The sequence below is a fragment of the Theropithecus gelada genome, chromosome 7b (assembly GCF_003255815.1).
Source record: "Theropithecus gelada isolate Dixy chromosome 7b, Tgel_1.0, whole genome shotgun sequence".
Taxonomy (NCBI): Eukaryota; Metazoa; Chordata; class Mammalia; order Primates; family Cercopithecidae; genus Theropithecus; species Theropithecus gelada.
Window position 1 is genome coordinate 56837813 of NC_037675.1, and position 16114 is coordinate 56853926.

General features: G+C 40.5%; 1 pseudogene; it reads left to right on the forward strand.

Annotated features, from left to right (window-relative positions):
• The first annotated feature begins 13994 nt into the window (after positions 1-13994).
• LOC112629156 lies at positions 13995-15505 on the forward strand (annotated as a pseudogene).
• Positions 15506-16114: the final 609 nt, after the last annotated feature.

The following is a 16114-nucleotide window of genomic DNA, read 5'->3' on the forward strand; positions in this document are numbered from 1 at the left end:
ACAACGTAATTTTAATAAAATGCTTTCATGGATGAATAGACAAGAGCTAACATTTATTGTCAGGCACTATATAAAGGGTGCCTGTATCAACAATCAAATTCAATAATCAAAGTCAGTGTTGATCATCAGATTTAACCCATATAATAGGGACATGTGGTAAGTGCTATAATTTTCCTTATTTTATAGATGAAGAAACTGAGCTCAGAGAAATTTACAGATGTGCCTGAGTTAGTAAGTAGTAGAGCTGGGTTCAAACCAGTGACCTCTAGCAGTTGAGGAAAAGTCCGTGAAAACATGACTCTCAGAAAACAATTAGTGCTTGAGTCCAGGAGTTGGAGGCCAGTCTGGGCAACATAGGAGACCCTGTCTCTACAAATAATTTAAAAAATTAGCCAGGTGTCATGGCCCACAACCATGGTTCCAGCTACTTAGGAGGCTGAGGTGGGAGGATCACCCGAGTCTGGGAGGTCGAGGCTGCAATGAGCTGTAATTGCGCCATTGCACTCCAGCCTGGGCAACAGAGCAAGACCCTACCCTGTAAATTAGGTATTTCCTGGTATGAAGGCTGGAGGTGATGAGTGAGGGTAGGGCAGTCCCGGAAAGAGAGAAGACGGTGCAAGGGTTTGGGAGACAGGACCCCTGGGGCCTGTTAGGGACGCAGGGAGCAGTTGGTGGAGCACTGGTTGAGGGGTGGGGTGGAGAGGGGAGAGAAGACTGGAGAAGCAGCAGGGCCCAGAGCACAGGCCCCGTGTGTCCTATTGAGGAATGGCAGGTTTGTTCCATGAAAAGCACTTAAGCAGGAGAGTGACAGGATCAGATGGGCATTTCAGAAAAATTGTTCTGGCAGCAGTGCGGATTAGAGAAAAGGAGGCAGGAAACTATTTGTCTCTCTGTCTCGGGAGACCAGGAAAGTAATCCTGCTCCTGAGAATTTAGCCTGGAGAAACTCTCAAACATCTGTTCAAAAACAGCAATGCTCCACTGTTTGTATTAGCAAAAAACCCTAAATGTTCTTCCACAGAGAATAAATAAATAAATTGTAGTATAGAGCCATAATAGAATACCATATGGTAGTTAACATGAATGAATTAGGGCAACATGTGGCAAAAAGAAGAAAAAACAAAATTGAGTGAAGGAAGCAGGCTGCAGAGCATACATGCAGTATGATGTTGTTTTAGTAAAGTTTAAAAACCTACAAAGCAGCACTTTGAATTGTTTATGAACATATAAATATCTAGAGAAAATATTAACATATGTGAGATTGATAATAGCAAATTCATGAGACTGCCTTGGGAAAGGGGGACTCAGGAACTAGGGGACGAGCTAGTCAAGGTGGGTTTCAATACCTATATTTATATATAATATGTATTAATACATATGTAGTAAGTAGTGGAGCTGGATTCAAACCAGTGACCTCTGGTAGTTGAAATATACATTAAATACATAAATTTATATATATTTCTTTAAATAAATTGGCAAACATAACGTAGAGATGTTGATAAAACTAGAACACAATTGTTTATTATTCTCTATACTCAACTATATATTTGAAACAGATTGTGTCATTTTTAAAAAGTGAAGCTTAGACCCAAAAGCGAAAGAACAGAGAGAAAGAAAGAAAAGAAAGCAAGCACTCTGGAAGCAGTGCAACCCAAGATAGGGAGCTGGGAGATAGACCCCGTGTTGTCCTCCAAGAAGTGGCGTGATCTGGGGCAGTGGCAGCAGGAAGGGGAGGTCGTGGGAAGCAGGTGGGCTGTCAGGTCATGGGAAGTGGGGGAGGCAGTGGAATCCAAATGACTCCCAGCATTTTGGCTGGTGTGGCTGAGTGGGTGGACAAGCCAATCATCAGGAAAGGGAATGCACGAGAAGTAACAGGTTTGGCTGGGCTGTGATGCACAAAGACCGGTTTCAGACTTGTTCAGTTTGACATTCTTCCAGGAAGAAACATCCAATATGCAATATGATTTTTAGGCTGGGGGTTCAAGGTCTGGGACAGAAATAGAAATTTGTCATCACCAGCATTTGGGGAAAACCATGATAATTATGAGATTATAAGTCTTAATTTAACAAAAATGCACATATATACTATGCACAACAATTAAAATGTTTTGTTTTGCTTGTTTTTGTTTTTTAAAGAGACAGGGTCTCGCTCTGTTGTCCAGGCTGGAGTGCAGTGGTGCTGTCATAGCTTGCTGCAGCTTTGGACTCCTGGGCTCAAGTGATCCTCTCACCTCAGCCTCCTGAGTGGCTGGGACTACAGGCACAAACTACCATGCCTGGCTAATTTTTAAATTTTTTGTAGAGATGGAGTCTTGCTATGTTGTCCAGGCTGGTTGAACTTCTGGCCTCAAGTGACCTTCCTGCCTTGGCCTCCCAAGTGCTGGAATTATGGGGGTGAACCACAGCACCTGGCTAAAATATGTTTTAATGGAAGATGAGCTCAGGTCCGAGAAGTATCATATGTAAGTAAAATACTAATCCTGACTTTTACACATTGTATTAGAAATTTTTAAAGTAGTAACCTGCCCCATTGCCTATGATGTGGAGTATTATGTGGTCTGAAGGAACTTAATGATCCACCAGCAAAAAAACATTGCCAACTCACCAATGGGAAACCAACCTGATATTGGCAACCCAGCTAATGCTCGGAATCACCTGGGAAATCTACAAAAGCAATGCAGAATTCAGGCTGACTGAACCAGCATCCTGGGGGCAGGGCCTAGGAATCAGAATTTTGAAAAGCTCCATGATCAGTCTGGTCATTGGTTGGGTGTAGGAGATGCAGCAACAGTTCCTGGACAGCAGTTGCCATCTGCCTTGGTGGGGCCTGTCTGCCTCTGTGTGATGCTCCACTGGGACCTTGGAAAAGTCATTTCAACTCTTTGTTTCTTGGTTTCTTCATCCATAAATGGAAATAAAAATAGTACCTACTGTTGCGTTAGTTGTAAGGTTTAAATGACTTAATTTATGTCAACTACTTATATTAGGGTTGGCACAATAGTATAAACATGCCATAAAAGATAGTTACTATTTTTGATTAACATATATGCCACAAGTGTGCTGGCACACCATTTTTACTACTATTTTTTGTTAATAAAAATATTCTAATAATATTTTTAAAAAGAATAATATTCTATACTTGAGCCTTTTGTGCTAAGATTGTCACTTCTCCTATCTTGTAAGCCTCCAGAGGTTTTTGCCTTGCCTGTTCTATTTCTCTGGCACAGGACATTTATCCTGGAGCTATTGGAAACATAGAGGCATATTTTATGCACCAACTAGCCTGAGAGAGTTTTGGCATTCAACAGTAGGTGGATTCTTATTCAAATGGTTTATTACTCTCCAAGTGCCTCAGTAGACCTGATGATATTCAGAGTTTCTGGCAGCTTCAGAGGCAGTATTTCATTGGTTAAGAAAATTGCTTCTAAGCAAATCTGGTTTGTTGAACTTCAGGCCCATGCATGCCCTAAAGATCTAGTTATATGGACTTAAACTGAGTTAGAAATATTGTATTCCACCCAGATTTTTGAAGGGAAGATTCCCCATATTATTTTGGTACACATAGAGTATTAATCCAAAAAGATGCATAAAGATGAAAAATAACACATGTACATTATAGACATACTCCTAACCAATCTTACTAATCACCTCATGGTAACCATGCATCTTGTATATATTTTGTGAATACCATGATGACTCATCTTGACAGAATTCCTTCCTTTGAGCTGGAGGTGCAAGGTTAAAAAAAAAGAATTTTCCTCTACAGTGAAAGTTACTCAGTAGTTTTAACTTCATGAGAAGCTAATAATTATAAGATTTTTACCTATTAAGTGGCTAATTAATTCTAAACAATTACTAAAGCACATTTGGAGAGCTAAGAGAAAATATAGTCAAGTGAGAGAGGGAATGAAATGATGCAACATTAAAATTTCAACACAGAATAAAAATGCTCAACCTTACTAGTCATTAGGGGAATGCAAAGTAAAACCAAACCACAGGGAAATACCAGTACATCCTTACTAGAATGACTACAACCAGAAAAACTGGCAGTCAACTGTTGACAAGGTTGTGGAGGAACTGGACCTCTCAAATACTGCTGGTGAAAATGCAAAACGGTACAACCACTTTGGAAATCAGTCTGACAGTTTCTTATAAAGTTGAACTATGCTACTATTTATCCCAGCAGTCTCACTCTCAGGTATTTACCCAAGAGAGATGAAAACTTAAAACAAAAACCTTCATGCAAGTACTTGTAGCAGCTTTATTCATAAATTATCCCAACCCGGAAACAACCCAAATGTCCTTCAATGGGTGAATGAATAAATAATCTCTGGCATATTCACGTGGAAGGCTGAATAATGACCCCTCAGATAATATCATATCCTGATACCTGGAACCTGTGAATGTAACCTTATATGGCAAAGAAAAAGAAAAAAAAAGGACTGCAAATGTGATTAAGATAAGGATCCTGGCATGGGGAGATTTCATGTATCTTTATAAATGGAAGTTAAGGGGAAATTTGACTCTAGACAGACGGAAGAGGAGGCACTATGACCAGAGAGGCAAAGATTGGAGTGATGTGGCCATAAGCCAAGGAATGCTGGCAGCCATCAGTAGCTGGCCAGGAACAGATTAGCCCCTAAAATTTCCAGAGGCCCTGCTAACACCTTGATTTTAGTCCAGTAATACTGATTTTGGACTTCTGTCCTCCAGAACTGTGAGAGAATAAATTTCTGTTGCTTTAAGCTATCAATGTGGTAATTTCTTATAGCAGCCATAAGAAACTAATGCCCCACACAATGGAATACTATTCAGTGATAAAAAAGGAACCAATTATTGATATATGCAACAACATGAATGAATCTCTGATGCGTTATGCTTAGTGAAAGAAACACACTCAAAAGGCTATACACTGTATGATTTCATTTCTATAACATCCTTGTAAAGGCAAAACTACAGGAATCAAGAACAGATCCGTGGTTACTGGAGTTAAGGTTGATTATGAAGGAGCAGTCTAAAGAAGATTTTTAGGATGACAGAACTGTTTTTGTTTTGTTTTGTTTTTTTAAGACAGAGTCTCGCTCTGTCACCTAGGCTGGAGTGCTGTGGCACAGTCTCGGCTCACTGCAAACTCTACTTCCTGGATTCAAGTGATTCTTCTGCCTCAGCCTCCCAAGTAGCTGGGATTACAGGTGCCCGCCACCATACCTGGATATTTTTTGTATTTTTAGTACAGAGAGTGTTTCTCCACGTTGGCCAGGCTGGTCTCAAACTTCTGACCTCTGGTGATCCACCTGCCTTCAGGTGCGCCACTGCGCTTGGCCAACAGAACTGTTTTGAATGTTGATTGTGATGGTGGTTTATACACTCTATGTACTTGTCAAAACTCATAAAACTGTACAGCAGAAAGAGTAAATATTACTGTATGTATACTTTAAAATAAAATTTAAAAAACAGCTCAAGCTTTAGCAGCCAGGAAAAATGTTGAAGTGTTAAACTTCAAAGATCATGTAACACAGGTTCCTGCCCTAAGAGGCACTGGTTTTCAGCTCAGACCTCAATCAGAAAATTTCTCTTTCTACCAAAGGAGAAATTAACCCTTTCTTTGGTGGCTGACAAATATATGCAACACAAAAGAGTGGAACTGAGAGCATCTTTTTATAGACCACTGGAGAGAGAATACAAAGAGTTCATATGAGAGAGAGGAGAAAGCTCCTGGGCCATGAGAAGAGAGAGAAGCCTCATTTCCAGGGCACTTGGTAACAGGAGTCTGCATTTGTAGGGTGTACTGAAAGGAGCAAACTTCTTTAAGAACTGTCCTTAAGGTGAATTTTATTTATTTATTTATTTTTGAGATGGAGTCTCGCTCTGTCGCCAGGCTGGAGTGCAGTGGCGCATTCTCAGCTCACTGCAACCTCTGCTTCTCGGGTTCAAGCAATTCTCCTGCCTCAGGCACCTGAGTAGCTGGGACTACAGGCACGTGCCACCATGCCCAGCTAATTTTTGTGTTTTTAGTAGAGATGGGGTTTCACCATGTTGGCCAGGATGGTCTCGATCTCTTGACTTCATGATCCGCCCACCTCAGCCTCCCAAAGTGCTGAGATTACAGGTGTGAGTCATTGCACCAGGCAAGGTGAATTTTAAACAACCAAAGACTGATAATTTCTGCTAAAGGTCAAGGATGCAAGAAAGTGACCTCCTATTGCATGCAGACCTGAGTGAGACAAGAGAGGAAAGGCATAGCAGAGTTTGGACAGTACAAAATGTAATGCGGACCAGAGTAGAGCCTATCCTCAGTCACATCAACCTCACTAAAGGTTTTTTCACTGAGAGGGGAATGAGTGTTTCTGGCAGAACTCCTCCTTGCAACATTGGTCGTCTATAGTATTCATTATGCTTGAGTGTAGTGTTCTCATTCCATGTACTAGTTCTGTTATTGTCAACAGTTCTTTTGTTGCTTTCACAAAATTCAATGTTGAAGTAACCCTTTTAGGCATTGTTGCCATGCAGGCTTGTTAATGAGAAGCAAATTAAATGTTGGAGGATGATTACCAAAAATAATCGTTTGAGTTTTGAAATACTGTAAATACCATCTCTGAAACTTGTGTGGTCCAAAAACTTAAGCAGTACAAAATGCAGTCTTGTTATTTTGTGGTTAATAAAACTATTCACGGTACAACGTTACAACAAGATAGAGTTGTTCATTGATTGCCCTGGAAAATTTTAGGAGTTTGACTCTGCTATCCAATCTATCCTGGTCCCTGCTAGAGTTTGATATCATATGGCAGCAGTTTATTGACATAAATATTTCTGGGGACAACTCTGTGTCCTGTGGCTGGCTGAGTCTTCTGGGACAGCAACAATGATTCCAGGAATCTCTGGGTTAGTTGGCTTTCATCTTGATGGCTTAATCCAGAGAAACTGGGCCAAGAATACACTGTGGACTCAGCGACTCACTTCACACTCTGCACTTCTTGAGATTGGAATTGTATGCGTTTTCCCTCCCCGGCCTAGGCCTCATTTTCATATTCCTCTGCAGAAAATAATAATTTTGGCTGACCTTTGTTTGAGAATCAGGGGTGGGCAGATAATGGAAGCCAATTGACAACTGCCTTATATTTGAATTAATATAATTGCAGGGTATGTTACCACTGTGGGTTTTGTTTGTTTGTTTTTATAGTAATTGGGATTAATTCATTATCTTTGACAAGTTGAAATCGGACCAATTATCTGTTAGGCCAGTCCAAGTTTGAGAAGAAAAAACATGTTGTCATCTTAGAATGTAGTGATTCTGAGCCTGCTTGTCCTCAGATCTATTCCTCACTCTTCTCCTGCTCTGCAGGCCTGTTTCTCAGCCCCTTGTACCAGCTGAAATCGAGCTGAGTTTGACTAATGGGAGGCTGTTACAGCCAGCATAATGGTTCCTCAAAGATGTCCATACATTGCCTGGCAAAAGGGACTTTGTAGATGTGATTAAGGTTGTGAGATGGGAAGACTATTGTGAATTAGCCGTGTGGACTCACTCTAATCACATAAGCCCTTAAAACAGGAGTTCTCTGGCTGGGAGCAGGAGAGATAAGGCAGAGGGGACGTCCGGGAAATTGGAAGCATGAGAAAGACTTGATCTGCTATTGCTGGCTCTGAAGATGAAGGGAGGCATGAACCAAGGAATGTGGGCAGCCTCTAGAGGTTGAAAGTCACTCCTATTTGACACCACACAAAGGAAACTGGGACCACAGTCTTACATTATCATGGAGCTGAATTTGCCAACAACCTGAACGGGCTTGGAAGCAGATTTATACCTAGAGCCTTCAGAAAGGAATGCAGCCCTGCCAACATCTTGATTTTGACCTTGTGAGACTCTAAATAGGGGACCCAGGTGAACCACACTGTACTGGGACTTCTGCTGTACATTTGTGACCCCCTGGGGTTGTGGTAATACTGGTTTTTCCTGTTGTCCCTCCAACCCAAGGGTCCTAAGAGCTTCTTGCTGTTGTTCTGCCCGTCTGGGGTACCATCCATTCTCAGGTAGTCTTCTCAGGTAGTCTCAGATGCTGAGATCCAGTCTCAGCATCTTTTATCTCCTGTGTTATCAATTCAGTGTAGTAAATTCCCTCTGCTTTAACTACTCTGAGTAGTTTTGATGTCCTAATTTGACCCTGTGTGGCAATTATAGGATAATAGATATCTTGAAGTTTTTGGTGGTGTTGGAAGGGGGATGCAATCATTCATTCATTCAATAAACATTTATTGACAGTCTATACTACACATCAGCAGTGAACAGGGAAGATGATCCTTGACGTCAATGAACTTTAGTTTTTAGTCAGGTAGGCAGAACTCTAATCAGGAATTGAAATAAAGCATTAGTATTGTGGTAAGGGAAGAACAAAGGCCTATGAGAACATAAAGCAGGGAGTTCTTAAACTGATTTATGGTCTAGGGAAGGACTCAATAAAGAGGAAATATTTAATGAGACTTGAAGATTGAGTAGGCTTATCCAGATCTTCCAAAAGTATAATTAATAAGGTGGGAAAGTGGGGTTGATAGAGATTAAAACAATCCTGTTTTCTCCTGCTAGAACTTTAAATTGTTTTATTAAAAACAGTTTTGCTCAGTCCTGACTCAATTGATAATATCAAGGTATTGGTTTTGAATAAACACTATGAGTCAGCAGGGTTACATTAAACTCACAAGCTTAGTCAATGTCTGATTCTTGTCTGTGCAGAAGGAATGATCAATAATGCGAAGGAAAGGTTAATACCATTTTCAAATATTCTAAAGTTATGTTGGATTGTCTAACCCCGCAGTCATTCTCAATACCTTTCTTGCCTGCCCACCACATTTCCATTCAGAGCCTTCTTTCCCTAGCCTCTTGTAGCTAGGAGCATCCCTGAAACATAGGTCTGGTCAACCAGACTGAAGCAGGATTTGTTAAGGATTTTCTGTCTTCCTAGTGAAAAGGACAGACAGGGCTTATGCTGCTTTTCCTCTCTTCTTACCTTGAATTGAGATATAATATCTGAAATCACAACAGCCATTTTGTGGTCATGAGGCAACAAATGCAAATTTAAAAGCCATTATGATAAAGCATGGTCTATAGTAGAATAGTATTTCCCAAATCCTGTTTGCTCCTTATATGGAATCTAGCCTCAGAAGCCTTAGACTTGAGCTTTACTGAGGAAGAAACTGCATATGTTAAGCAGGAAAAACAAAAGCAAAAACGAACCTTTTTCTTTACTATATAAGTAATACATGTCAATTTTAGATAAATTACATATAATACGTGAATTTTTTAAAAACCTAGATAGGACTTCTGGTTTCCCACCTGGCATGTAAGAAGCTCAGAAGTTACCACTCTGGCCTTTCAATAAGTAAAAAGCTGAACAAACTGAAAAATCGAGCGCTCTTCTTAGATCTGTCAGAGACTGAGATCACAGGGCAAACTGCTGCCTCAAAGACTGGAGAGACAGACAGGCAAGAGCAGAATCACAACTTACTGGAGCAGAAACCTCTGCGGAACCAGTGGCAGGATAACTGAACTGTAATTGATGAATTAACAGAGGCTCAGTGTGGGCAGCTCTGAGAGTTAAAAATTCCAGGGAGACCCAGTCGAGTTGGGGATGGGGGCACATTTTTGTGAGTTTTACTTCTGGGAAGTCTACCAGGTCCTCACAATAAATATTGGATAATATTATGGGATAATAAAGAAATAGAAACAATATTTGAAGCAATAATGACTGAGAATTTCCCCCAAATTAATACCAAACCACAGATCCAGGAAGCTCAAAATCAAGCAAGATGAATGCCAAAAACATTGCAACTAGACATATCATATTAGATCATAAATATTGTGCTTCTGGCAGTGGGAGGGGAAAAAGGAACCATTTTGAAACACACCAGAGTGTTTGCTCCTTCCTAACAAGGCCTTCCTCAGGAGAAACTATTTTACCAGAGCCCAACTTGCCGGGGCTTTATCATGCCCTCACCTACCTGGGGGAAGTGAAAGACCCAACTCCAGCCTCCTCTAACTATCTTGGCTCACCTAAGAGGAAAAACACCTGAAAAGCACGCGTGAAGTTCACAGTGCAGGGGCACAGGTTCAACAAAAGACTGAGACTAGGCTGGGTGCAGTGGCTCACACTGTAATCCTAGCACTTTGGGAGGCTCAGCGGGCAGATCATCAGAGGTCAGGAGTTTGAGACTAGCCTGGCCGACATGGTGAAACCCTGTCTCTACTAAAAATACAAAAATTAGCCAGGCATGGTAGTGCATGCCTACAATCCCAGCCACTCGGGAAGTTGAGGCAGGAGAATTGCTTGAACCAGGGAGGCAGAGGTTGCAGTGAGCTGAGATTGTGCCACTGTACTCCAGTCTGGGTGACAGAGCAAGACTCTGTCTCAAAAAAAAGAGAAGGAAGGAAGGAAGGAAGGAAGGAAGGAAGGAAGGAAGGAAGGAAGGAAGGAAGGAAGGAAGGAAGGAAAGAAAGAAAGAAAGAAAGAAAGAAAGAGAGAGAGAGAAGGAAAGAAAGAGAGAAGGAAAGAGAGAGAGAGAGAAAGAAAACAATAAAAACTGAGACCTAACTGCAGGGCTATAGAACACTTCCTCTCCCCTGACACCTTACCACTGCATTACTAAAATCCTATTTACTTTACTTTTTTTTTTTTTTTTTTTTGACCCAGTACACCATGTTCACCTTTAACAAAAGCTTAAAAGGCAAAAAACGCTGTTTGAAGAGACTGAATGAGCATCAGAACCAGACTCAGATATGGCAGGAATGTTGGAATTATCTGATTTGGAATTAAAAAAACTATAATTGCTCTCTCCTCCTGCCACCCAAGATGCTGAAAAGAAGGCCAAGGGCAAAAAGGTGGCTCTGGCCCCCTCTGTCATAAAGAAGCAGGAGGCCAAGAAAGTGGTGAATCCCCTGTTTGAGAAAAAGCCTAAGAATTTTGGCATTGGTCAGGACATCCAGCCTGAAAGGGACCTCACCCGTTTTGTGAAATGGCCCCGCTATATGAGGGCAGAGAGCCATTCCCTATAAGTGGCTGAAAGTGCCTCTTGCGATTAACCAGTTCATCCAGGCCCTGGAACGCCAAACAGCTACTCAGCTGTTTAAGTTGGCCCAGAGACAAAGCAAGAGAAGCAGCAGAGGCTGTTGGCCCTGGCTGAGAAGAAAGCTCCGGGCAAACTGGGCATCCTCACTAAGAGACCACCTGTCCCTTGAGCAGGAATTAACATCGTCACCACCTTGGTGGAGAACAAGAAGGCTCAGCCCGTGGTGATTGCACGGGATGTGGAGCCCATCAAGCTGCTTGTCTTCCTGCCTGCCCTGTGTCATAAAATGGAGGCCCCTTACTGCATTATCCAAAGGAAGGCAAGGCTGGGATGTCTAGTCCACAGGAAGACCTACACCAATGTTGCTTTCACACAGGTTAACTCGGAAAACAAAGGGGCTTTGGCTAAGCTGGTGGAAGCTGTCAGGACCAATTACAATGACAGATCTGGTGAGATCCACTGTCAATGGGGAGGCAAGGCCCTGGGTCCCAAGTCTGTGGCTCACATTGCCCATATGGAAAAGGCAAAGGCTAAAGAACTTGCCACCAAAGTGAGTTAAATGTACACTGTTGAGTTTTCTGTACATAAAAATAATTAAAATAATACAAATTCCCCCAAGAAAACCTATAATCGATAAGCTAAGGGTTTCAATGATAAAAACAGACAACATGGAATAGACAACATAAACAGAGAGATGGATATTCTAAAAAAAGAATGCTAGAGATACGAAAAGACTGTCACAGAAATGAAGTATGCCTTTGATGGGCTTATTAGAGATTGGATATGACTAAGGAAAGAATCTCTGAGCTTGAGGATATTGCAATAGAAACTTGTAAAACTGAAAAGCAGAGAGAAAAAAGACTGAAAAATCAGAACACAATATTCAAAACTGTGGGACTACTACAAAAAGCATAGCATATACATAATGGGAATATCAGAAGGATAAGAAAGGAACAGAAGCAATATTTGAAGCAATGAAGACTGAGAATTTCCCCAAATTAATGTCAGACACCAAAGCACAGATCCAGGAAGCTCAGAGAACATCAAGCAGGATAAACGCCAAAGAAAAAATTACAACTAGACATATTATATTCAAATTTCAGATGAAGACAAAGAAAAATTTGAAAAGAGCCGGAGAAACAATAATCTGCCTTTCGAGGAACAATGATAAGGATTACATATGACCTCTCCACAGTAACCATGCAAACTAGAAGAGAATGGAGTGAAATATTTAAAAGTACTAAGAGGAAAAAAAAAATTCACCAACCAGCTGGGCGTGGTGGCTCATGCCTATAATCCCAGTACTTTGGGAGGCCAAGGCCGGTGGATCACCTGAGGTCAGGAGTGCGAGACCAGCCTGGCCAACATGGTGAAACCCTGTCTCTACTAAAAATAAAAAAATTAGCTGGGCATGGTGGTGCATGCCTGTAATCCCAGCTATTCGGGAGGCTGAGGCAGGAGAATCGCTTGAACCTGGGAGGCAGAGGTTGCAGTGAGAGATCATGCCACTGCACTCCAGCCTGGCCCACAGAGCAAGACTTTGTCTCAAAGAAAAGAAAAGAACCAACTTACATAATGATAAAAGGGTCAGTATTCCAAGAAGACATAATAATCCTTAATATGTATGCACCTAACAATAGGACATCAAAATACATAAAGTGAAAACTGATAGAATTGCAAGGAGAGATAGATGAACCCACCATTATAGTTGGAGATTTTAACACCCTTGTATCAGAAATGGACAAATACAGCAGACAGAAAATCAGTAAGTACATAGTTGAACTCAACAGCACCATTCATCAACTGGATATAGTTGGTATCTGTAGATTACTTCATCCAATAACAGGTGATTATAGATTCTTCTCAAGCTTCCATGGAACATTCACCAAGACAGACCCATTTAATTTTTAACAAACTAAAAACAATAAAAATCATACAATATCTCCTCTCAGACCACAAGGAAATTAAACGTAGAAATCAATAACAGAAAGATAGCTGGAAAAATCCCCAAATACTTGGAGATTTAACAATTCTAAATAACACACAAGTTAAAAAAGGAATCTCAGGAAAAATTAAAAAATCTTTTGAACTAAATGAAAGGAAAATACAACTTATCAAAATTTGTGGGATGCAGTGAAAGTAGTGCTTAGAAGGAAACTTATAGCATTAAATAAATATATTAGAAAAGAAGAAAAATCTACAGTCAATCATCTAAACTTCCACCTAAGGAAACTAGAAAAAGAAGAACAAATTAAATTCAAAGTAAACAGAGGAAAAGAAATAATAAACATTTGAGCAGTCATCAATGAAATTGAAAACAGGAAGTCAATAGAGAAAGTCAATAAAATCAAAAGCTAGTTTTTTGTAAAGATCAACAAAAGTAATAAGCCTCTAGCCAGGCTAAGAAAAATAGAGAGAGAACACAAATGACTAATATCAGAAATGAAAGAGTACATGACTGAAAGTCCCATATATACTATTAATACATGGATGATAAAGGAATATTATGAACAGTTCTATATCCAGAAATTTGATAACCTAGATAAAAAGGGACCAATTTCTTGAAAGACACTATCTGCCAAAACTCACACAAGAAGAAATAGATGATCTGAATAGGCTTGTGTCTACTACATAAATTGAATCAATAATTAATAACCTTCCAAAACAGAAAGCCCAGATGGGTTCACTGGTAACTTTACCAAACATTTAAGGAAGAAATTACATTAATTATTTACAATCTCTTCTAGAAATAGAAGCAGAAGTAGTACTTTACTCATTCTGTGAGGCCATACTTATCTTACTACCAAAATCAGACAAAGGCATTACAAGAAAACTACAGATATATCTCTCATGAACATAGATATGAAAATCCTCAACAAAATATTAACAAATTGACAACACCAGGTGGCAAGGTGGTTTGGGTCCAGGCTATGAGGTGCTGGGAGCCTCAGTAGAACTTGCTGCCTCTGTTTCTTTAGTGAAAGAGGAACCAATACAGAAGGGTGGAAAATGGCAGAGCTGCAGATGTTACTAGAGGAGGAGATCCTGCCTCACAAGAGGGCGCTGATAGAGTTACCAGAACCTGACCCAGGTGGCAAACTACTGTGAAGACAAGAGAAAAGCTTTAGAAGAGACCAAAGCCTACATAACAAGATCTCTAGTTAGTGTCACTTATCAAAAAACTGCAGTGTCTAACAATGTACTCCAGTTGCTGAACATCCAAGCCTTTCAACTTTGAAGAATGGAGTCTTTCATCAATCATATCTCACAGACTGTGGATATTAATAAAGAGAAAGTGGCTCAAAGAGAGTTTGGTATTTGGACAATACATAAAATTACATCAAGAATTCACAAAGTAATAGCGCCTGCAAATATGGAGCGTCTTATAAGGTATGTTCGGATACACATTGCCTACACAGTTCTGAATGATGTGAGCCATGGTGTCAAGCATGTCAATAACCAGCCTGCAAGAATTGGCACACTGCTGGCCAGGCACGGTGGCTCACGCCTGGAATCCCAGCACTTTGGGAGGCCGAGGCGGGTGGATCACCTGAGGTCAGGAGTTTGCGACCAGCCTAGCCAACATGGTGAAACCCTGTCTCTACTAAAAATACAAAAAATTAGCCGGGCGTGGTGGCGGGTGCCTATAATACCAGCTACACAGGAGGCTGAGGCAGGAGAACTGCTTGAACCTGTGAGGTGAAGGTTATAGTGAGCTGAGATCGTGCCACCGCACTCCAGCCTGGGTGACAGAGCAAGACTCTGCCAAAAAAAAAAAAAAAAAATGGCACACTGCCAAGAACAAATCCTTCTATCCAAAACCACCAAGTCCTCCCATATGAGGCCAGGAATTACTGGGACAGAATACTCCTTATAAAACCCTGGAACCCATTAAACCCCCAACTGTTTCTAATGACTATATATATGATGCATCCTGCTAGGTTTGGAAGTCATCATAATCCAGGCAGGTCAGCTTCATTAAATCAGAAATCAAGGCACACAATGAAAGTAGTGGAGGAAGGCAAGTCAAGAAAACAGAGGAAGCAGTAGTGTTAGTATTCACATTGCTATACCTACACCTTCACTCCCTGTTATTGGATAGTTCAACTCCTCCACCACTGACACCACCAGATAATGTTCTCATGTTTGATGACTTTCCACCTCCACCACCACCCACTCCAGTGGATTATGAAGATGAGGAGGCTGCAGTAGTTCAGTATAATGTTTCATATGCAGATAAGGATATTGCTTGGTCCTCCAATAATTATATTGAGAACATCATTGCAGTGTATGATTATACAAAAGACAAGGGTGATGAGCTGTCATTTATGGAGGATGCAGTCATTTATGTTATAAAGAATGGTGATGGCTTATATGAAGGAGTCTTCAATCAGGTGACTGGTCTGTTCCCTAGGAGCTATGTTGAATCAATCATTCGCTATGCTGATTAATTTTTTTTTTTTTTTTGCTTTTAAAGTAGATTCTTATTATTACTCAGTCATATTGTGGGACGGTTGTGGTTAACAGAATCATCTTAGTAGGTTTTAAAATGTGCCCATATTTTCAGGACGTGCTGTTTTATTGATATAGTTGAATGTCTACCCATAAGCATAAATCTTTGAAGCAGTTTGTGTATTGCTAAACAGCAATTTATACAAGAGGCTGTCCATAACTGATGATGCTTATGTACTTACTCACACATTTTTAACTTTATGACCAGCCTAAATGTTCTGGGGAAGTAGGGTGTAATATTTAACAAATCATGATTTGGATTGTACATGTTTAGGGCAGCTTGGTTACTAATGAATGCTATGTCAGACTACTTAAATGCTAAAGTCAGAAAACAGATGCTAGTGCTCATCATTCTTTTTGTTTAGATTCTCTGATTTTAAAAAATACTGTTTGTTTAAAGCATGCATAAAAATATATATTTTGGAATATACTTAAAAGTTCCAAGATGCTTCCAGTTTGTGTAATATTTCCCTGGAGAACTCATACTTAGGTGTCTTAAAATGAATTGAATCACCAAGGTCTCCATGTGAAACAAAAGAAGTAAATGG